Source organism: Strix uralensis, chromosome 15 (genome assembly GCF_047716275.1).
Source record: "Strix uralensis isolate ZFMK-TIS-50842 chromosome 15, bStrUra1, whole genome shotgun sequence".
NCBI lineage: Eukaryota > Metazoa > Chordata > Aves > Strigiformes > Strigidae > Strix > Strix uralensis.
This window is the reverse complement of record NC_133986.1, coordinates 868,745-892,218: the sequence shown is the minus strand read 5'-3', so window position 1 is coordinate 892,218 and position 23,474 is coordinate 868,745. Positions and strand designations below refer to the sequence as shown.

The 23,474-nt window shown below is 36.8% G+C and overlaps 1 protein-coding gene across 5 annotated transcripts in view; it reads left to right on the top strand.

Moving 5' to 3' along the window:
* Window positions 1-23,474, top strand: part of IRAG1 (inositol 1,4,5-triphosphate receptor associated 1) — a 116,660-nt gene that overhangs the window by 28,380 nt on the left and 64,806 nt on the right. Inside the window, exon 1 of one of the 5 annotated variants that reach the window (XM_074884756.1) lies at window positions 12,597-12,644. The exons of the other annotated variants lie outside the window; for them this stretch is intronic. The gene's annotated coding sequence lies outside the window, so the exon portion shown is untranslated. Of the gene's footprint in view, window positions 1-12,596; window positions 12,645-23,474 lie in introns of those variants that run through there. 5 annotated transcript variants of the gene reach the window in all.

Genomic DNA, 23,474 nt, shown 5'->3' with positions numbered 1-23,474 from the left:
AGTTTTTCCGATCTTGTGCTTTCTTATCTTCCTTTTTTTCCCTACATCTGCAGTACTCTACATGCAAGTTAATTTTTCCTGTGTATTTGTGTACATATGTATATTCCACATTTCTGTCTCTAATGCACTTTGTAAATGGGTATTTTTTTCCTGTCTCGTGTTGGCCTCTCTACCACAACACTGGGACATCCATGTGCTGAAGGGTATGTTTTGCCATTCCCAGTAGCAGCAAGTTGGGATGAGGTTTTTCATAAAAATACTTTAGTGTATGGGCAGGGAAGAAATGGCAACTATCATTGTAGCAAGCTTCTGCCCTAGAGACAGCATGGGTGACCACTACCAGTTTCCTGAGTGGTTCTGATTAAGTTTTGCTGAAGAAGATTTTATGCACCCACTTTTAAGAAGCTATTTAGCAAAAAATCTTTTTTAAAAAAGTAGCTGTTGTACCACATCGTTCTTAATTTATAAGAACGACAAAATATTAGAATACTTCCTCTTAAGAACACAGCATATCTAGTGGATTATAGATTGAGCTAGCTAAGTAGAGGGAAAGAACATGAAAATTAGAGTAAATTCTTACAATTTATTCTTCTGCAGGTGAGTGGAGACCCAATCACCCATTATATAACAGAATTTACTTATAGCATGTGTTACCAAAATGTACAAGCAAATTAAGATGTACACAAAAGGTAAGGCAATATTACCATACTAAAAAGGGACATGAAGTGGTCTTTGGTAACCAGACCTGATATAGAAGAATTATATTTTGTCCAAAGGCATCTTTAGTCTCCTGACTGAAGTGTTTAAAAAGTGGATAGTAATATGGCAAGTCACTCTTAGGAAGGAAATAATTTGAGGAAATCCTTTTGAAAGGAAGTATTAGAGGAAATCCTGGAACTTTTCAAATAGCACTTCTGGTTTATGAAATTTTCTTCTGTTTACGTGGCACTCTTCTGATAAGTGAATAAGGGTAAGGGGCAAGGGTAGTTTGGCTTTAATCATGCTGAAACATATTTTTTTCATTCTTGGAAAACCTGAGAAATAAACTGCAATTGAATGTATGTTTTAGCAAACAATAGATACTTTGAGGTGCCTCATGACTTAGTGTGTTTATAAGACTTTAAACACGTGATCTGCTCTCAAATTGTGCTGCAAATGTGGTCATACTCTTCTTGTTCAAGTTTTTGCTAGACTTCTGTACTGAGCCCATAAGACTTGCACACAGTAAGCTTCCAAGGATATTGGTATGCACTGACATGCTTTCCTCCTTTGGCTTCAGTGTTTTTTCTCTGCTGTTGCTTCACAGTAGTAGGAGTCTAAAGCCCAGCTGTTTTGGAAACATCTTGAATGTTTGGTTTTCTGTCTTGTTAGTCAGTTATTTGTCCTCAAACAGATTCCTCACGTTACTCCATAGCTGTGTTGTCTAACGGCTGTAGTTCAACTGTTCCAAAAATGATAGAAGCAATACAAGAAACAATAGTTTTGACGGAGTCCTAAAATAACATGAAGGTTTACTTAATGGCATGAAAAATACCCAATTTCAACAACAACAAAAATGTTCCTTTGCCTTTGTCTTCTCTCATCTGTCTAAAACAGTCTGAGGGATGAAAGATGTCCAGGATCTCTGTTGTCATTGTCTTCTAAACCATGAAGTTTGCCCAACTTGGTACACTTTATCCTGACTAGGTTTTTGCTACTTACCTTGCCTGTTCCTTATTCTTTCCTTTTCCCAGCTTTGTGAAGATTTGAAGATTATGCTAATCTCTTCTTTGTTTCTGTGGACTTAGTGCATGACTTCTTCCCAAGAGACGACTTGTTTTTTTTTTTTTTTGTGTTTAAGGAAAGGTGACTCCCCAACTCCATCCCTGATGATAAAAGTAGTAGCTCTTTCTAACTCTAGCCAATATCCTTAACATTATACTTTTTCATTCAGATCAGTGGAGAAATTTCAGCCATTTCCATTATTCCTTGCTTGGCGAATATATACTCTACTCGCAGAAATAAACTTGTTCTGTGGATATAGCAGTTTTCATAGTGGTAATTCTGTATGATTTATTATTCCTCATTGGTACATATAACAGTTCCCCAAATCATTACATATGTTCTGTTGACTTCCACTTAATTTGCATGTGTATATGTGGTCTGTAGTAAAAAATGTAGCCAAAAAGCTTAAAAGCACTTTCCAAGCAGCCTTTTCACTTGTCATTAATTTATTATCTTTTTTCAAATCTGTGATGCAAGAACAATTACACATCACTCCAGTAGGATTCCTGTTGGTAAGAAGACTTATTGACACAAATCAGAGGAATCTTAATAGAATTTTAAATGCAAAATTCAAATCACTAAGGTGACTTTCGCACACTTTTTGTTGGCCCCTCATGATATCAGGTGGTTTAACAGTTTAATCACCAAACCACTTGTGTAAACATCTGTTTGTTGGCTCTTCTGTTTGATGGTGAGCTGCTTTCTCCTTGGAAGAAGCAGCAGACTTTGTATATATAGTTTAAAATAAAAAGTATGGGAGGGATAGTCTGGTCATCTAGTGATAGAATGGATTATAATTAGTATAGATTATTGGTTAGGATTTGGATTTGAGAGGAATTTTCTCCAGAATGTACAGATAAGATGCTGTTGTTCAGTAGCTGTACTTAAGTTTTATTGTTTTGACAAGGGGAAAAGCTGCTAGGTATATTTAGAGTTTTTTGTTTCGGGTGGTGGTTGTTGTTGCGATAGCTTCTCTCTTCCCTTCTGAATTTAGGATGACAATATGTAACTGCAGAACAGCAGAGTCCAGATAGGGGCTGAATTCCAGCCCCGCCCTGTTTCCTTCTGTTACCTGTACAATAGAGGTGTAACTGGGTATTTTGGTTTTCATTTCAGAACACAAAAGATCCTTATTTTGTTCCAGATTTGAATGAATCCCTATGAAATTCAAGCTGATCAAATTCTACTGAAGCTTCTTCAGAAGTCTAGTATAGTTTTAGACTCTATTTATATAGCTATATCTAGCTCTATCTGATGTATCTTTACCAAAGGAAAAAGATGGAGTTATGCAGACTTAGCTGTATATATTTTCTGATTTCTGTGGCTTGTAAAATTCTGTGGTTTTTGTACATGCTCATTTAAAGTTTCACTTCTTAATTTTTTAAGATGACAATTTGATAAGATGAGATTTTACATCTTAAGTTCTTATATGTATAATTGCCTGATATCAAATAAATGTGCATATTCTCCTCTGTAGCTGAAATAACTTGTCTGCACCTCACTGTCCTATCAACTGAATTGCTCCTAATTCATGCTGTTCCTTCTCAATTGTTTGCTTTTTACTGAAGGTTTTCAGAGTTCTAGTTCAGTTGGATGTGAACTCCGTCATTATAACAAACCATGTGTGAAAAGAGACTTCTGAGTTAAAGGACAAAGGACTTTGAAGCCCAGTATTTGAATGTGCTTGTTCAGCATGCTTTTTGTTGTTGGCCTCTGGACCAAACTGCCCTACAGAAATCAGGAGTTCAGGTCTATTAAAAGCAGCTGTCCCTATAGTCTAAAATTTAGATTGGTAAAACATGGTATTTAGCATGCTTTTCTTCACCCAAGCTCTGTTTTGTTGGGGGGAAAGAAACTTTTGTACCTGATAATACTTTGATTTAATTGTATCATATTCTTTTAAAATGATAATTGCTTCCTGTCAAAACTGCAACTGCATGGTTTTCCAAGAGGACTAAGATTTCAAAAGAAGGGATTGTTAACTTAGTGGCTATTTTTAACAAAAAAATTAGCAGGTTATATTTATCTCTATGCCATAGATATTTTCCCTGGCTTTTTTCTCAGTAGCAAATCAGGATTCGTGTTTGTGAATCAGTTAAAGGATTTGGAGGCTTTCTTTATTTTCCTTTTCCTAATTCATGATTTACTACCTCTCCCCACAAACTCATCTGAAAATATTAAAGGATATACCATACTTTCTTTATGGGCTACTATACTTAATTCTTTAAAGTGGTGGTTATGGAGGAACATATTTTTAGGTAAATGCCTTTGGTATGTGGTATTTCATGCTTGTAACTGAGGGTAAAAAGTGTGTTACATATATTTTAAAGATGTAGTTGTCCATATAAATAATCATATGCAAATTGCAGTCTGTAGCTGCATAAATGTAGATTGTATTGCTTGAATATTTTTATTACATTAAGAAAAAAAGGATCGTTATACCAAGACCGTGTCGTCATACTGTTAAAGCAATTTTTTAAAAGTACTGCAATGCAGAAACTTCTAGTTTGTGGCATAACTAGTATCCGGCATAACTGATTCTGGTATGAAAGACCAGCATGCGGGTTCCGAGGATGAGGACAAGGATGAGGGTTATTTTGTTGTATTTATATTGAGGAATCAACCAAGAAAAAATATTTTTCTTGGTGTCTTGAAATAAGTTTCTTCATCCCACACAGTTAAAATATTTTCTAGTATTAATAAAACTGTTCAAAAGAAATATGGGTTTCAACGCATGAAGAGGGATGAAAATTGTCAAGTAGAGTGTTCTCCTCAAGGAAATAACTATTTTTCCAACTCTGTATTGTTTCAAAAGACAAATGTCATCTTAATGTACAGTTGGGGGGCGGGGAATCTGTCAAGTGAAGTTATAAGTACATTTGCAAAGCCTGGAACAACAGCTCAGGGAAGGGTGAATTGTATTTAAATCTCAGGCTACCTGTAATGCTGTAATTCTATAGCTACGTAATTTGTGCATCTCATAATGTCATGCAGCTCAGCACTTTGGCTGTGGAATTGGCTACTTTACAACTGATACCCTCCTTGGTTTATTTCTCTGCCTGCAGCTGCCTTTTATTCTCCAGTTCTTCCCACAAAGAACATGTAATTGAATTGTGTTGTACAGTAGCCAGACTTCAGAGGGAAGGGAAACCAGAAATGCTTTGCAGCTCACAGTCAGGGAGGAAGGGGAGTTATAAGCTTCAACTGACAAGCTGCTTTTGAGAATGATGCAGGCATCTAGGACAAGTACATAGCTTTTCTGGAAAATAGAGGTAGCACCCAAAATGCTGTGAAGCCATGTGATTAGCTCAAGAAACAGTGGAAGCATTTCCAGGGAAAAGGAACGCTGGTAGTCATTTTTCCTAACTGAAAGAATCCTCTGCAAATATAACTAATGCTGACTGTCATGAGAGAATGATGAAGCAGTACTGAATAGTTTTCTTCCTTCCCCTGGTAAAAGCTATGCAGCTTGTTCTAGGGAACACATTAATCTGCCAAAGCCCACACTGCCATCATCTCCATCACTGTGTGGAGGATTGGGGCATGTTTTTGTCCACACTGTGTTTACATTCCTTAGAGTATAGTGCACTCTTCAGGGGATTTGAGCACATGCTTGTTTTTGAATCCCATTCAGGGTAGAAGAAAGGGGCTTTCGATGCCAAGCTGCTGCCAGCTGTTCTTGTCCTTCTGGTAAAAGCCTGTATGTTCTGATGAACATCTGTGGGATAGGAGGTAAAAAGTGGAGTCGCTTTCAACCTGCCCTATTTGATCTCTAAAAAACCAGAAAAGCTGTTTCCAGTCTGTTCCAACCTTACTGGAGGGAGAAAGAGGTGATATGAGCTCACTACCAGCCTGGGATCTGCAGGAGTACTGTGCACCTATTAATATTGCTACCTTATCCTACAACATCCACTTCAAAGCGTGGTACTGTGACACTCCCAGATGCAACACCTGTCATTAATTTATCTACATGGGTGTACTTGTTGGCACAGTTACATATCATGCTGGCACTTTTTTTTTTCTTACTAAACTTTACTACAATGTCAGCATCAGAATATAAAATGGCTGGAAGCAAGGCTAATTAATAGGCTTAACATTTAGTTAAACTCTCTCAGTTCCAGGATCATCATACATCGTCAAAGTTTCTGGATTCTCACATGTTCCCTATTATATTTATGTTCTCTTTCTTCAGGTAGGTATCTCTAAATAATACTGGAGTTGTTTTGGTTTTGTCTTGGATTTGGGTTTTTTTTCTGTTACGGGATAGAAGGTGAAGGAAAGATCTGAAGCAGTTCTGGATGGAGATGGTATGTTTTAAATAAAGCAAACACTATCTCAAAAAGCAGATTCACTTGCTCTGGTGATTAAAACCCAACGCTGAATGTTTCATTGACTTATTGCAGTATGACATGATCCAATTCTGAGTATGAATTTCCTAGTAAAAGCATGTCAGTCTCTTGTGAAAGTTCAGTGTATCATAAAGTGACATTGATTTTTGTTTGTTTATATATAGATATTTAAATATAGGTTAGGGTATCTGCATATCAGATTTTTTGGTGTTGATTTTCTTTATACAAGACTGCTGATAGAGGCTTAACATTTCTTTTAAATGAATAAACATTTATTTTTTTATACTTCTGCATATGATGAATATGTATATGAAAAATAGAAAGTCTTGCTCATAACTAAAACAAAATCTGTCTGATTTTGCTGGTGGTTTTGAACAAAAAGACTTGTGTCTTTTGAAACTAGGACATTCACCTTGAAGAGAATCCTAGGAAGAGAACATACAGAAAAATAGGTCACCTGATTGTCCATTAAGAAACACCCACCGGGAAATTATGATCAGACTGAAGTATGGGAAGAAATGTAGAGGGGTTATTAAGTTTTAGATCTGAGGTCAGAGGGAAGGATGAAAAGAGGAGTGTGATAAGGAGCAGGCAGAAAAAAAGTATTTTGGAGTCTCATGATACCGGTATATCTTTGCAGCAAGTCATAAAACTGTGATTTGGGCAGTTCTGGAGGCATGACAGAAATGCGGTGTGCATTAAGGGTGATCTGACAAAAATTTTCACTGGAAATGCATCCTTTTAAACATTGGCAAAGAATGAGGTACCAGTCCTATGCCCAACAGCTACTTCTATGTGAAGCTAGGAAAAAGTAGAACAAATGATTCTATTAATCCCAGCTTTCTCCTTGCAGTGCTTCTTTGAGGCAGACAAACATTTAGCTGTGTACATATGGTGATACTGAATATGCACAATCAATTAATGATGTATTCTGAAACTGCCAAACTCTTAGCATGTGTTTAGTAGAAATGTAGTATGCTATTATATGTACATATATCCACGTGCAAGGAGAAGCCTGTCATACTTCAGAATTTTTTTTCTCCCAATTCTTCAATTCTGTCTAATTTCTCACAGACAAGGCAAGATGGAGGTTAGTCATAGTGAGTATTAACTTCTTCAGGTTTCTAAAAAGATCTCCAGAAAAGTGATTCTAAAACTTCATCCTTCCTCTTTTTCTGGAATCCTGCTATTGTAGATCCTTTTTCAAACCCTCATACACACCCCCCATCCCCCAAATCAAAACAGAAAATGAGCTCTGTGGGAGATGTTCTCTATGGATAATTACTCATCCAGTGGCCGTGATTGTGTCAAGTCTTCTGGAACATTTTCTTTGCTTGAAAAAAATTTTTTTCAAAATATGAAAGGGTATGAGTGCAGTTTTTTTTTTCGTTTAGATCATCTTCCGAGAAGATTTTTCCATACAACACAGGACAATCATTTAACAATGTATTAAACACATTGCTTGTACACATGCTAAGGTTTTAATTACTATTAGCAGAAACTAAAGCTGAACCTCAGAAAACAGTTCAATAGGCTAAGTGAAATGTGTCGATGACCTTGGAAGACTATGTCTGTGCTAAAAAGTATTCAATATATTTAGCTTCTTGGCAGGCTAGATTTTAAGGGCATGGAAATGGAATAAATTTCTTGCCCACAAAGGTTTAAATTTCCGATACTATTTTGCTTTCCCTGTAAACTATTACAAACTTCTTAATATGGTGCTTTTATTGGAACTTCACTTTTCAAACCCCTTTCTTAAAGGGAGGAGGAAAAAAAAAAGACAAGGCATGAATATGGGAAATAAAAATATAATGGTTTCTGTAAATGCTTTGTGTAACACTTGTCCAGAAAGACTTGGCCATTTAAACTGTGTTTGTCAGTTTGGAACATTTTATTGATTGTCTGGCAATGAATGCTGGTAAACAGATTGACATTTTGTTTCTTGGACTCTGTCTGTTTCTCATATAGAGATTATTAGCTGGCTATTTTGAGACTGAGAGAAATGTTAGCTTTATAAATAACGAGACTTGTTATGGCTTAATTAGTCGGGTTTTTTGCAAGCATTTTGAGTATTTCTCTCTAAGGTCTCAAATCTTTCCACGTAACATGAACTAGTTTACAGGATCATGTGTATGACCTCAAAGCAAACTTTATTTACGTTGTTGTCAATATAAATGTTTAAAATGACTGGGCTCTAGCATATGTCTCCTTATCTTGTTCTGCAGACTTTTATTTTATTCTGCAATTGCATATTTTTTTAACCTTCCCGATTCATATGAAGTGCTTCTCTTTTGCTGTAGAAAGTTGGAAGCAAAACTCCGGCCTTTCAGAAGGCTCATCTAGAAAAGTTGCTGCATAAACATTATTTAAAGTACCATAAAGTTTTGTTACGTTTTGATAAATAATCTAGCATAGCTGCTCAGCTGACTGACAGAGTGAATACTGACTAACACCATCCTGTTGAACCAGCATACATTTTAGCTGAAGTATTCTAGATTCCAACTAGGATTTAGTATTCAGCTGAGTGAGTGAGTCCCAGATGTGGAAAGTTTATTGCATGTTTTGCCTTGTATATTTTTTGTCATGTATTTGCTAATCAGACCTGTTCTTGTTTTGTTTTTTTTTCTCCTGTCTGGATGAAGCTGACAGATAAGATTGCCACACAGTGTTAGAGTTGCATACATAGTGATGCATAATGGATGGCAGCATGTGAGATAAGATGACTTCACTTTTATGTACACTATAGTGGTAGCAACATACAAGCAAGAAAACCCACAGAAAGCAAAAATTAATGCAAGATTAAATATTGAAATTAGAAAAAATATTCTGTGCAAGAAAATGAAGGCACACAAGAAATCTTGGGCATAACTTGAACTAGTTAACTAGTGTTTTTCATACAGTTGAGGAGAAATAAAATGAGGATGGCTAATCCAATTAACTCAGTGAACAAAATTGTCAGTGCTCATTGGCATTTGTGAGGTGGACCTGAGATTGACAGAAATGCATTCTGCATGTGGTAGGACAAAAGTTTTAACTGATAAAAATACTTTTAGAATGTTTTTAAAATGAAATATGAAAAATCATATCATAGAATTCCAGTTTTAAGTGCAAATATTATCACTTCTGCTGCAAATTTTTAGCCTGATTAAAAATCTTTATACTTTAGTCACTGAATAAAGAATAGAACATATAATCATGTCTTGCCACTTACATTTTGTCAGCTACAACATGCTGCTTTTTTTATCACATGGATGGCAATTATGTATGTGCAGAAAGGATAATAAACAACATTTTTAATACAATGTCTTTTAAATCCTGAAGGATAAATTCTTCAAAATAGTATGGGAATCTTTTATATAATTCTTTTCTAGGCATTACTTTATATGTATGATGGAGAATTTATCCTGAGCCCATCAAAAGCTCAAATGAAAACACATATAACTCTTTCTACCCAAATAAGCCTTTTGAATTAGTTCTTCACTCTCAGACTGCCCAATTAAAGCCAAAACTAGACAGAAAAAGCAAAGTCTAGCAAGATCACTCATCTGCTATTGTTCAAAGTTTGTACTTGAAATGGTTGTGCCCCAAAGATGGAGTTCCTGTATGAAATCTTCATATACTTCATGAAATCTATACTTCAGCCCTAAAGGCAGAACTCTTAATTATTTCAGTATGATCAGGATTTAGTGCTTGTGTTCATCTCTTCAAAGGCACAAATAAAAATCTTTAAACTTAGGGAGCCCAACTCATGAAACTTAGCATTAATATGTACTGCGCTACTTCTGTAAGTCAGAGCTGTGAAAATCAAAAAAATAGGGAGTTAATTGGTGGGGGCACATACATCCCACTGCCAAGCCATATGTATTCCTCCTGAGAACTACATCTAGCTACTCCAAAATACTTCAGAATATTTATAAAAGAATAATTTTCTGCTATTGCTGTGGAATACACTACTCTAATACCAACAACATGAGTATGTTGGGTTATGTGAGAAGGGGGAGAGAGTTTGCTGCTAGTATATGTGGCCAGCCATCTGTAGTAGAATGTTTTAAAAGAAGCTGGAATCACCAAACAAAGCCAAAACAAGCAAACAAAAAAACCCTGTGAAAAATGTTTCTTATATGGTATGTGTTACTATGCCTTCTTTATACAGTTTTAACAATCTTGTTAATTTTTAGATGCTAAGATTGCCTCATTCAAAAACTTAGATTTTAGCTAGCAAGTTTCACCTGCATTTGGCCCGAGATCATTCATCTTAAACAAATCTCTGGGCAAAGCACCTGCCAAAACATTGGGCATGCTATAGGATACAAAAATATATAGACAGTTTCAGAAGCTGAAGGCTGATGGAAGCATTGCTTTCTTCCTCTTGTGAGTACCTCCAGGGTCCTTCGGCATCCCCTAAATACTACCTAAACAGCAGGGGTCATGTTTGTGTGGTGCATGTGGATGGGACAAACAAAATGGAACCAAACCTCTGTTGCTATAGGTTTTCTCATAGCAGGGGCAGTAGCTTAAATGTCCTTTACAAGCTATTGACTTAATGAAGTTTCTAGGAACTTGAAAATATTTTGAGACCTCTATTACTTTAACAAATTTTGGCTAAATTTGGCCAATAGTGGTTATAGGATGCTAGACCAATGAATAGGCAACTTAATGGAAATGTTTTATTTCCTGCAAGGATGGTAGTGCTAAAAGGCAGTCAACAACTTGTTCTTGCCCAAACTGGGTTCAAAGCAGTTGTTGCTGTGAAAGGGATGCATGCAGATCTAAGGGATGCATGCAGATTTAAGAGAAACACAACTTCTGTTGCAGTCAAATGAAACATTTGACAGTTGTGGCCTAGAATTTCTGAGAAAATAAAACTCAAAAATCATGAGTTACAGATGCTAGTAAGATTTCTGTAGTTGCAGATAACTAGATGAAAGACTGTAACCATGCTGAGCCACAAGAGAATATTTCAGAACTTGCGTTTGTGGGTAGTAAAACAGTAATTAAAGAAGATGAAAGGAGATACGTTGAAATGTCTTGTCAGAGAGACAGTAATGGTGCAAAGGACTGTAAGTGGACAAAGGACATAAAAACCTGAAATGGTTTTTGACACACCTAGCTCCTCCCATTGTCTTGGGATCAAGCTTAAATGCCAATGTTACAGAAGTTTTTCAGAACTTTTTTTACTTTGTTGATTTTGGGGACAAAGAATGTCTGAAGGGTAGAATAATAGACTTCCTAATGCAAGCTCAAGCCTGATATGTCACAAGTGAGGTGCCCAGCCTCTTACTTCCTTACATTACAGGGACTGTGCTGTGTTTCAGTCAGCCCATCTTTGCCCACTTCTCCTACAAGCATCCTCATGTTTCCATGCATCACTCCCCTATGGAGTGTGCTTTCCACCAGATCCTTACTTTACTTTGTCTGATCTGTTTCTGTCTTGCTGCTCTTATTAGCCATTGTCAAAAGGAAGTCAATTTAGCATCATTGTTTGCTCCATTCTCTTAAAGCAGCCCTAATATGTCCTCTCCAAACTTACTAGCTAATAATTTTACATATGTTCTGGTGCAATCTTTTGACATTTCCACCCTCAGCTCTCTTATCTCTACTTGAATTTTGAAAGGTTTTTTGGACAGGGTTTGTCTTGCTTATTTGTAATAACTTGACAGCACCTGCCATAAGCAGAACTCTTAGTTAGGGTCTGTGGATGTAATAGTAATACTTATAAATAAATAATCTGAATTGGCTAAAGGGCTGGAGTGCATGTGATTCTGCTGCAGGTAACTGAATATAGTGTGGTAAATGTTTTGCTAAAGATACATATGCATCTTCATACATTTGACAACCCTCAATTGTAGCTACATTCTCTCATGGGATACAGGCAACTTCTCTGGACTTCAGTGGGAATTATTCATACTCTGCAAGTGGAGAGCAGGGCCCATGACTGGACTGAAGCCAACGTTCTTTAAAAGTTCACATGCCTTGTATTGGCTCTCTAATTTAGACTCCTTCTGACCAGAGAAGGGGGGGGGGGTGTGTTATGAAAAATAGTAGCATCTGTTTCAGTAAAAAATTCTAAGGGTTAACATAACATGATGTAAACTATTTAATCTGTTCTTCCTACTTGCCCATTTTAATAAAAAATGAGTATGTAGAGCCTTATATGCAGTGAACTTGAAGAATGCTAATGGGATGTCTGCATCGTGTTGTACTCGGAGTACTTATGCCAGAATAGGAAAGCCTTTTATTCTGTAATTCGCTGAGGCAAGAAAGAGGCTTTCTGAAGAGTTACTTTAAATTTAAACTCTCATTCTAATGTTAGACAGCCTGTTGGATCTCCGAGTTAAAAATTGCTTCAGCTTTAGTTACTAGAGCCAGATGTAACATTGACCTTAAATGGTAAAAGCTCCCAAGAGTGAAAGAGAGGCTGGCCTGAGGGGAAAAAGAGGAATAACTGAAGTTTTAGGTAAGTAATCTCTATAACTGAGAATAAGCTTTTTCAGCCGTGAAACAGAATGGAACCATATTTCCTCCTTAAAGGTACAGTAACTTCTTGTTGTGATACCGAGTAGTTGGTTCTTTCCACCCCCCCACCCCCCCCCACCCCCCCCCTCCAAATTCTACCTCTTCAGATTTTAGCTGCTTAAAAAGTGGGTGTAGTTAATGAAACCTAGTTCTTCTTACATACTGTTTGGGGATATACAAGAATGAAAGAGAAAAAGCTGTGTTAATTATACTGAGACTTGATTAATAAAGGTACGTAGTCAGTAATTCAAGGCAACCTGATTCACAGATACTGTTATCTGTATTGTGCTAACCATTAGAGAGTCTTAGCAGCAATACATGTTATAGGGAAACAGATATTTAACAGATTTCTTTTTTCATTTTTTTTTAAAGTATATGACTATCCTTCCCACATGCTTGCTTTTAACAGTGCCGGAGTTGTTAATTTAGATGGATTACATACTTATGTCTGGTACCTATCTCTCTAGAAGTCATTTCCAGATCCATTTCTTTATACAGTATGTGTTTGGTTTTAATCCTATTAGATGTAAATTAATACCATGAAGCTGTGTCTAATTGGAATGCTGTACAAAAAAATCGACCCTACCTTCAAATGTTAAAGCATGTTTGCTTTAGTATGAAAAATCACAATATTTACATTTTCTGGTATTTCAGTCTTCAGTTTTATCTGTGTTATTTGGTAGGTACTCTGCACTGAAGTATATTTTATTTTCTTGGCAAATTAAAACACTTCTTTTGTCTTATTAATGTGTATGTTAAGCTCTTTTTTTCAGACAGTAGTATGTAAACAACATGAAAGAATGAGGTCGGTACAAGGAAATGTTAGCTGAAATTGAAGACGCAGATTTCTGTTAGTAACTCACATTAGTAACAACTTGTGTCAGTGAGTTGATTTTTCAAGTCATATATAGTGTGGTTTCATCTGGTGAAAAATTCTGTGCAATTGGCAGTGAATTTCCATCTTTGTGGAGTGATTAGACAGTAGTTTTTTGTTTATGCTATGCAAAGATTAGGTGAATTTAGAGTTCTGAGCACAGGCAGTGCTCCTGCAAGTGCCAACAGTTACTGCGTTTATATTTGGTATAGTAGGTGTTGTGTGTGCTTTAACGAAAGTTCAATTCATCCAGCTTCAAGAGAATGTGATAAATAAATCTTACTTGTTAAAACATTTCAAATCTGGTTGCAAAACTTGTAACTAATTTTCCTTCAATTTTTCTCTGGACTATCATTAGTGAACAGCTTAGTACTTTTAGGTTAATCTCCTAGCCGACTTTCGTGTTTTAAATCAGCAGTTGTATCCCAAATCAACAATTATACCAAACTTGAAGCTTAATAATCTGATGATACAACACACAGAAAGTTTATTAGAACTAACAGTGGGAGTTAAGAAACAGTCCAATATATCAAATGCTGAATACTAGAGAGTCCTTACTCTTTTAAGATTCTTGTATTTTCTAGCCTCCAAAGGCCCTTGTTCTGATTTGCTGGTGTTACTTTACTTGTGACATTTTGTGTATCCCTTGAGCTTGTGCAAGGATGTTCAACTTTAGACAGTATTTAGAAGGCATTTAAGTTTTAATAAGTTATTTTTAACTACGTCTATGGACTGGAATAACTAATTGAGTCTAACTCCTCCACGTCTGAACTAAGTATATATTTCTAATAAATGATATCTTGTAGCATTTCAGCAACTATTGTTCTTATTCCATGCAATTCTTTTTTATTTTGTAACTTAGAATATATAATATAGTGCCTATGTGTAAATTTATCTTCAGAAAAGATGTTACGATGACAATAAGTGTAATTTAATACAAAAAATACAAGTTGTTCATTTCTACATAGTGAAAATTGTGTGTTAACATCAGTGCTATGATAAATTACCTAGGATTATCAATGTATTTAACTTATATAAATCCATCTGCTTTACATCTCTCTGGATTAAGCTCTAAACTGTCTGTGGACATGAAACCTGTACACCTCCCTACCTCCTCTCTTTTTATATATTTGAGTCAGTTTTAATAACTATAGTCCTATTTATCTGGGACAAAAGCAGTGGAAGTTAAGAATTATCTAGCAGCCAGATTCATAGTTCCAATCTTCAGCACCACCTTCTTCCATCCTCTTTTGGCTCAGTCTGCTTTCTGACAGCTTTTAGTGATAGTATGGTGTCAAATCACTTTTTGAAAAGCTGGATAAGACATGAGTATGGCATAAGACAAAGAGTATGACAGCTGAGGTGTAGGGAGTTGGTACCGGAAAGAGACAGATGTGAAAGCTTCTCATTTCAAGGGTCATATGTGTATGTTCCTTACATGTGATGGAGTTCTCTTGCCTCATCTATCTGCTGTTCTTCGAGAGGTGTGTAAGTTCAGGAAAAAGAAGCATCAAATGACTTGTGAGTGGAAGGGGAAAGAAAATCCTAGCTGTTTCAAGGTTTGTGGGCTATTTAAAGATCTGGAGGATTTGTGGGCAGAGGAAGATCTCTTTTCTGTCCTAACTTGTAAGCCTTCCTGTAAACTAAGCAGAAGAATTTCCTTGTGATGTGTTCTCCGCTTGTACTTCCTTTGAAAAGTGGGTCAAAGAGATGTTTTGGATCTCAGTATCACTGACAGAAAGGAAATCTAAGTGGGTGATGGATCTTTGTGAGCTTATAAACTAGTGACTCAAGACATGAATTATTCCTTATGTACACATGTAGTGGTATGTTATGGAGAACTAAGACTGTGACTGTTATGGTAACACTTTGAAATAATAACTCGCTTTCCCTCCCTGGATAGTAGGTCCTAAGAATTCTGAAAAGAAGAGAGGGATTTGGTACCTAGAGCAAGTGGACTTGTAGCCTCAGGTTTTGTTGGAGAACTTGGGCTTTAACAAGCATCCCTCATCCTCTCCAGTAGGTAGATGTAATAGGTTTCTTATTTATTTTTCTTTACTTTACATTTCAATGTGTCTATCATTAATTTCACAATCTGAAAAATTATTTGAGAAATTCAATTTTACTTGGGTATTACCAAATGTATTAACTATCTGAAAGATCTAAACAACAACAAAACCAACAACAGCGACCACCCATCCACCTCCCGCAACTAGTAGCTGAAATCAAGAAAACCTTACCATCTGTTAGAACTTTTACCTGCCCTTAAAATACACAAAGCCCAAAGTCGTTAGGTATCACAAGTCATCAGGGACCTGTAATACTGTAGATATGATCAGCCGTGGGTTTGGACAAGTAAGGCCTGTAGAATATGATTTTTTTTTTTTGTGCTAACACGGATTGCTTGGAGCAGGGAGGATGAGATGGGCAGGGAGGGAAACATGCAGACTTGACAGTGATGTTTGTCAAGGGTGTATGTAAACCTGAAAGTTTCTTTCCTGAACTAATGCTAAAGCATATTCTGTTGTGTTTTGTCATGATACAAGTTATACTTTAGAATCACTGTGCTGTCCCCTAATTTACGTGCAGATACACTTACCTTGGTGATTGTCCAAACAGAGCCGCTATCTTATGGCTATAAAATGGGGTCAGCTGGGCTAGTCATTGCAATTTCTCCAAAGAGCAAAGGAGTTGAAAAGTTGATATAACAAACAGTGGGGGTAGGGAAGCATTTTGTGTAGGAGTTGCCACTTTTTTTCTTACCAGTTGTAAGGTTTTGCATCCTGGAAATGGATACATGGTAGAAATTCTGGGCTGCTGTGTCAAGTACAGCAATTGCTTTGGGCTAGGGGCTTGCCTTCAGAGTAAAATTATTGCTGTTTATATAATTCTGCAGAATGTTTTGTAATGCTGAAGTGATACATGGGGAATTTGGCTCTGAGCCTTAGCTTTTGAAATCATCAGCAAAGTTTCCATTGGCTTCAGTGGTGCCAGATCAGGCTCTTGGTGAATACCACAAAGGTAAAGGCTATGTTAGTTAGAAGGAAATAAGAGTCTGAAATCTAGGAGAATTTGAGTAGGAGCAGTGGATCTCTCTTCAGTTATCTTATTTTGGACTTAGAGGGATGCACTAACAAATGGTAGAATCTGTAGAATGAGATCTGCTTCTGAAATTTTGGAAAAGAAAGATCCACTATTTCATTTATACATGTTCCCCCAGTTTCTCTGATAAGTCTCTGGAAAGGCCTTCTTAGAAGGGGGGGTGATTGTGTGCAGGTAGTAGAATATAATAAAGTGTGATAAGTCAATTAACATTTCCTGTTAAATTTCCAACGTTGTGCTGAACTGTGCTCTAGCTGCTGAACAGAAAAATTAAAAATAAAGTGTCTAACCATAAGTTGAAGGAGAGCTTGTGGAGAGGAAGGGATATAATTTAACAATGTATAAAAATGCACACATGCTTCACAATTTCAGCCACCGAATTTCCCCTATTTTTCTTTTTAAATAGTGCATGATTGTGACTGACCTCTGGGATCCTGAAAATAGCATGATATAATTAGGGGCCTAGTCACAATGGAGGGTGGAGTTTGCCCCAGGAGGAGGTGCTAAGTCAAGTTGATGTTCTGCACATCATCTCAGACTTGAAAAATCTTGGAAGCAAATCTAAATATTGTGCTTAGTTCCCTATGCAAGTATAGTTGTGCCTATCATCTTGACTTCCCTGATGGCTGTTGCAGTTAATAAACTTAGCATTCCTATTCTTTGATAGGTATGATTATCGGCATTGCTGTAAAAGCTGTTTTTAGTAAGTGCTGTAGTCAGTGGAACAGACTGTAGAAAACCAAGCAGATGTATCAGAATTGCCAAGTATCTTAGACACTTAAAGCAGGATTGGGATATTTGAAAATTGCTCTGTGTTTACTCACTGAATTAAGTTAAAATATTTGTGAGGGACAGAGAGAAAGAACTTGTGGGATATAGTCTAAAACCTCAGCATGTAAAACTCAATTTTTATCTGCATGTTGAGCTTTTGGGACCTGTCTGAAACCTCTCCTGCATAAAACACAGCATTAAAATGTTCTTTCCAAAACTCCTATGTTGTGTGCTAATGGAATAGACTCACTGGAATATTAACAACCTCGTACCCTTATAAGAAGCTCTTGACATTTCCTGTTGGATTGATTTTTTTTTTTAAAGTCTTTGACATTTCCTGTTTAACAAATTTTAAATGTTTTTTGTTGGTAAAATGGCAAACGTCAACCATCCCACTCTATACAAAGCTGACATATAACCATAACAAAAAGGTGAATGATACCTAAAGATCCCCCAGGAAATCTGTCCTGTTGCTGCTTGGTATTTCCATGTCTAGGAATGTGTTCAGAAATTACATTAAACACCAAGTGGTGTTTTTCACTTTTCACTTGCAGAAATGATACAGACCTTAAAGGACCCACAGAAGAATACTATACTGGAGAAAAGTAGCCCTTCTTATTATGAAAATGATGAATTGTATCTCCTTAAACCACATAGCAGGTCGAACTCTCGCTTCTTGTAAATCACTGTTGCTGTGTTTGGAATGTGCGGAGCTTTGCCCATGCGCGTGAACTAAGGGTCTGTCTCAGTGAATTTTCATCCCTCCTGAGAATCTGGCTCCTCTTAATATGAAGCAGTTTCCCTTTTTCTGTTGCGTAAAGATCAGAGTTGATGGAAGGTTTTTCCCTTCAGAGCATAACCTTGTACATTTCTTGCACATCTTTTTACAAAATGGGCACAAATCAACAAAGTTTTTCACCTGATCTTGTTCTTAGGTAGTAATGATATGCTTTCTCAGAACAAAATCCTTTAAACTAACAATATGCCTTACACTTATCTGTCTCTTATATGATTCAGAGGTTGTGAAGTTGGGAGGTTTTTTCTTCCTTTTGAAGGTGAGTACTGTACAATCATATTGTGTACTTATCTTCTGAGCATCTGCTTAGAAAATAAAACATGCTGTTTTGACATCCAAGAAAGTGCTATAAAAAGTCTGTTGCTATGTTTAAATGCCTACACTCAGTTGCTATAGCAATAAAAATATCAAAAATGATGTACGAATTGCCATAGTGCATTACCAGCCTTTTCTGGGACAGGGAGATTGTGGGACTGAGAATATGACAAAGCTGCTCAGTATGTTAGAGGGTGGAGTTGCCATGTAGTTTCAGGTGCCCTGTGCATCTATGAGCAAAATGTGGCCTGTATAAATCCCAAAGTGGCTGTGTCAAAAGGGAGTTACATCCCTACTTAAATCGGTTGCTTCTTCATTACTTGCGTGACAGTTCAATACTTTGAGCAACCTCCCGTTTCTCTGCAAGAGAAGTTGCTGAAGACATTGACCTTTCTCTGAATTCCTCCAGTCCCATGATAGCAAGTGTGAAAATCAGCACACAGAGTTCATTGGCCTGTGTAGATTTCCTCTCTGTAACATTACAATAGTCAGTCTGAAACGCCCTTGCTCCTGAGGCAGCTATGGGAACCCTGCTATCAAAAAGGAAAGAAACTAAATAGTAGCTAATGGAATCCTTAGCATTTCTCTGGGGCTCAAAGCCTTGAACATTCAGTTGCCTCTTGAAGAGAGCAGGAAATTCAACTTCCCTCATAAAACATAGCAAGTAAAGTAAGGCATGTTATTTTGGCAACTATAAGTTCAGTTATGGAATTGAATTGTTACTTCAGGCATTTCTATGCCTTGTTCTCTCTTCTACTGAGGAACAAGTTAGGGAAAACAAGACTTGGAAAAATTGGAACTTTGTCTGAAAGCAATACAACTGTTCTGTTCTCTTTATTCCAAATTTTTGAAGAATCCTCAAGGTTCAAATGAGATTGACTTGAACTGTGTGTGCCGTTCAATTCAAATATGGTAACAGTCACATAATTATTTCAAGCGTTTTCCATAACACATGCTTTGAAGTCCAATTGAGAGGTCTGATATCAAGAATGTATCAGTGGTAGAAATACATATTTTTAATTTTTGTTTCAGTTGTTAGTGATTACTGCTCTTGTTCAAGGGTCATTATGCTGGTAAACATGTAGAGGAAGTGATTCTTAGAGGCATGATGGTACTCTGTAGTTTGAGGGCACACCTAAATCCTCTAATACTTCTAAGTACATTTGGGCTACTTTCTTTTTGTAAAAAGTCTGAATAAACTACTACCATGTACACGGCTTATAGTTTTTCTTAAAATAACAGTTGCAATGTTACATAGATAGTAGTACCCCTCTCATTTTGACTATAGAATAGCTTGTATTTGCAACCTCATTACAGTACTTTTCTGTAATGAATTTTGAGTGTCTTTGGGATCTCATTTTAGTATTTCAATTTTGGTTTTAAGTAAATTTTGATTTTAACCAAATTTTAACCAGTTTGAGAAATTTGATGTTTTGTAGCCTTATAGCTGCGCAAACTTGCATGCACATGGCAGCATGTGTCTTTCTCAACCTCTCTGTGGATTCTCTGTTTAATTTCCTTCTAAACTGTTCTGCGTGGGGTGCTAGACAATCACCTTCCAAATGGGTTTATTCTTAAAAATGTCAACAGGACTGATTGTGGTTCTGGTTGTTCGTTTTTTTACCAGATCTCATAGAGGAGTACAAATGTTAGATCCATAAATACTAATTGATACTTGTTTATTAATTTTTTTCTTAGAATTCCAACGATTATCTTTTACGTCAAGCTTAGGAGATGCTTCTGTGGTTACAAATAGTGTGCCTGTAAAATTAGCACGTATATGCTTCTTTTACAATATTGTAACTTTTACAGAGTTACATGGATAACCTAATTGGGGAGGGGGAAAAGACCACAGGAGAAGGAAATGTGTAATACTTACAAACTCTAGCTTTTATGTTTCATGAAATTGCCAACTACTTGACATAGAGAAACATGATTTTCCTTAGAACTGTGTACTATACTTACAGTATCCTCACCACAACTGTTACATCAGTTTATATTTTAAAGCTATTCTACATAGTCTCTGTTTCGGATGAAATGGCATCTGCCATAGAAATGCAAACTGCCTGATAGCTGCCATTCCGTGGGTCAGCTTTGGTTGAAACTGGTCACCAGCTTCAAAAGCTATTGAAGTGCAGGGGGGGAAGAGTGAGAGTTGAACAGACAACATGACTGCAGAAGCTTCTTTTCCAAGGAAAAATTTATATGGGTAATGGTTAGGGACACATTTCTCATTATATATTGTCTGCTAGGTGCCTTTAAGTGTTAGCTATGCATTTATTCTTGCCAAAATCTATTTTTGGTCTTGTTTACCTTGGAATAAAAATTATGCTGTTATTCTGGTTGTCAGCCAACTATCCTTCCCCCTTCTTCCCTGCCCTCCCTTCATTCCCTCCCGGTAGCCTTTGAACTTGTCCAACTTGTTGAATTTGGCAAGAGAGGCTCTCAGAAGTATTGTGTTCCTACAAGTGAAAAGCAGTGGTGTGGTGAGAGGAGAGACCCAGCTTAGTGCTGCTAAGGGGGAAAGGCTCCACTGTGAGCTGAAATTATCATTGATTCTGTTGGATCTGCCAGCTGGCAACCTGGCATGTGTGAAGCTTAAAACCAGGCACAGCAAATGCTGTCTCTTGTCCCTACAGACTGGCAGGAGACTAGGAGACAAGGGAGCTTGTTATGAGGGAGATAAGATACAAAATCATTAAAAGAAAATACCTGAAGAACAGGTTTTGTTGGCTCATCTGCTTAGAAACAACTTGTTTCTTGATGTAGAGAGACATAAGTTGCAAACTGTCTGTTTGTGCACTGGTATCTTAACTTTATTTTGGAAAACTTTTGCAAATATGTGTGAAACAGATCATGAAAGTTACATGCTGATAACTCTTCTGTGATTTCACACTAAGTTCTAATAGTTGGTGGCAGTCCATATGTTTGTCTTCTTTCCAAAGCAGTGTAGAGCACTGTTAGATTTTTAAAACCAGACCCTCATCTATTTTCCATCAAGGCTGCAGTGCCTAAAGGGAAAAGATCTGAGGTTTTTGCAGTCCTTGGGAACAGGCTATAGACTATACTCAGTCTGCTCTTCAGGCATGTCAGTCAGGCTCATGGGAATGCTGTTAGCAGACAGGTTCTTCCCATGGCGAATAAACGTCAGCTGTCTGGGTAGAGGCAGCCATTCCAGTTAGACTTTGCTTATGCGACAGATGCCTTGAAGCTCAGCCAGGGAGAATAAAGTAATATCCAGAGACAGTGGCCATCATCTGCTTTCTGGTCATTTGGAGAATGCAGCTGAGACTCAGGAATATGTTGCCTGAAAATTTCCTTGTGTCTGAAGTGGTTTCTCCGCTAATGATGTCCCTTTGTTTAGGCATATATGAGGTCAGTATGCGAGCTCTAAGGCTGACAAAACTCCAAGAGTTCCACATCATGGACACTGCTCCCTTGCATCTGCTCCTTTCAGTACCCTTTTAATCACCTGTCATAGATTTAGGTTTTTCTTGAAAATGTACAGCAAAATACTGGACTCTTTCTCTGAAGATTACTCAAAGTATGCAAATATTGGTTTTATGGATCAGATTGTGTGTACTTCTTGATTTCATGAGTTTTAAATACTATTGGGAAATCCAGCAACACTAAACAGATGCTCACAAAACCAAAGAGAGGTGGTGATCCTGTTAAAGAACTCCCTCTGGCTTCCTTCAGCTCACTTTAGAAATTTCTAGAGGCCCTTTTTGTTGAAGTTAACCAGTAAAAAATGGCAGAATAAGATCTCATTTGTTCGTAAGAAAAGTGGCTAAATAATTTATTTCTGTTAGTCACTGATCAGTTATTCTGTGATTATTTGAAAGAAATTAACCTGTGGTAACATCCTGTTTTCTTTCTTTGCTTGATCATCTGTTTGGGAGCAGTTGCTTGTTTTGCCTAAAGAAACAAAAAACACCCTTTCTGTCTAGATAACATGAAATATGTTTACAACAGGAAGCTCCTGGATACAACATTCCAACCATCAGCCTGCTGAATTTTCACTATCCTTTCTTCACCTGTGCTACAGGGCACTATGCTGACCATGACAGTTAAAGACCTTAAATTCCTCTGAAAGCTAGTATCTAGCTTTCTTGTTGCATTTTAAATTTTACTTCTGTTATTTGAAACAGTTGGGCTAATTTCTCCTTTGCAGGCCTCATCCAGTGAAGTTAATAGGTGTCTTGTGCATGTAAGAGTAACACAGGTCAGCTACTTGTTATTCTGACAATTTTTAAAAATATTTTAAGTCATTTTTTTGGTTGATTAACATGTATGTTGATCATTTGCTAGTTTTTAAAGTGCTTTTTCATAAACCAATTTTAATTAAAATTTTCATAAAAAATAGTATAAAAATCATAGATGAGAAGATATGGAACACTAAGAAAATGTTTCTATAACACCAGTTTCTGTGTTCATACACTTCTGTTGAGGCCAACAGTGATAGCTTACTGTCTCTGAAAATGTTAATCCTCTGCAGTCCAGATCAGAAACTGAAGTTAATGAACTAGAAGATAAAAATCATTGTTGAATTGCCTAAGTAATATCAAAAAGCTATATTTTTGTCCATGACTATCAAAAGTCATTCCCATGGAGTTCAATGCTCCATCTAGAGGGATGTTCAGGGATGGAAGTTACGTCATAAAACTCAGTATGTAACTGTGCATTGTTGCAAACTGAAAGTGCAGTATTGTTTGGGTATGTGACAGAAGTGAGATTTAGACAATTCAGGTGAAGAAGTAAGATAAAATGGCTGGTTTCACTTGGGTGCATTGGGGAATGATAATTTCTTCTTCACAGTGATAAATCTTAGCTATATTATCAAGTGTTTGTTTGAAAAAGCTGAAGAATTATGTTGCTAGTTGTTTGAATCTTCGGAAGTTCTTAAATAGGTCTTTTGAAAAGCAAGCAAACAAACAAAACTCCAAAAAGCTCAGCTTTCCCAAAATATTTGCAAGATATAGTGGAA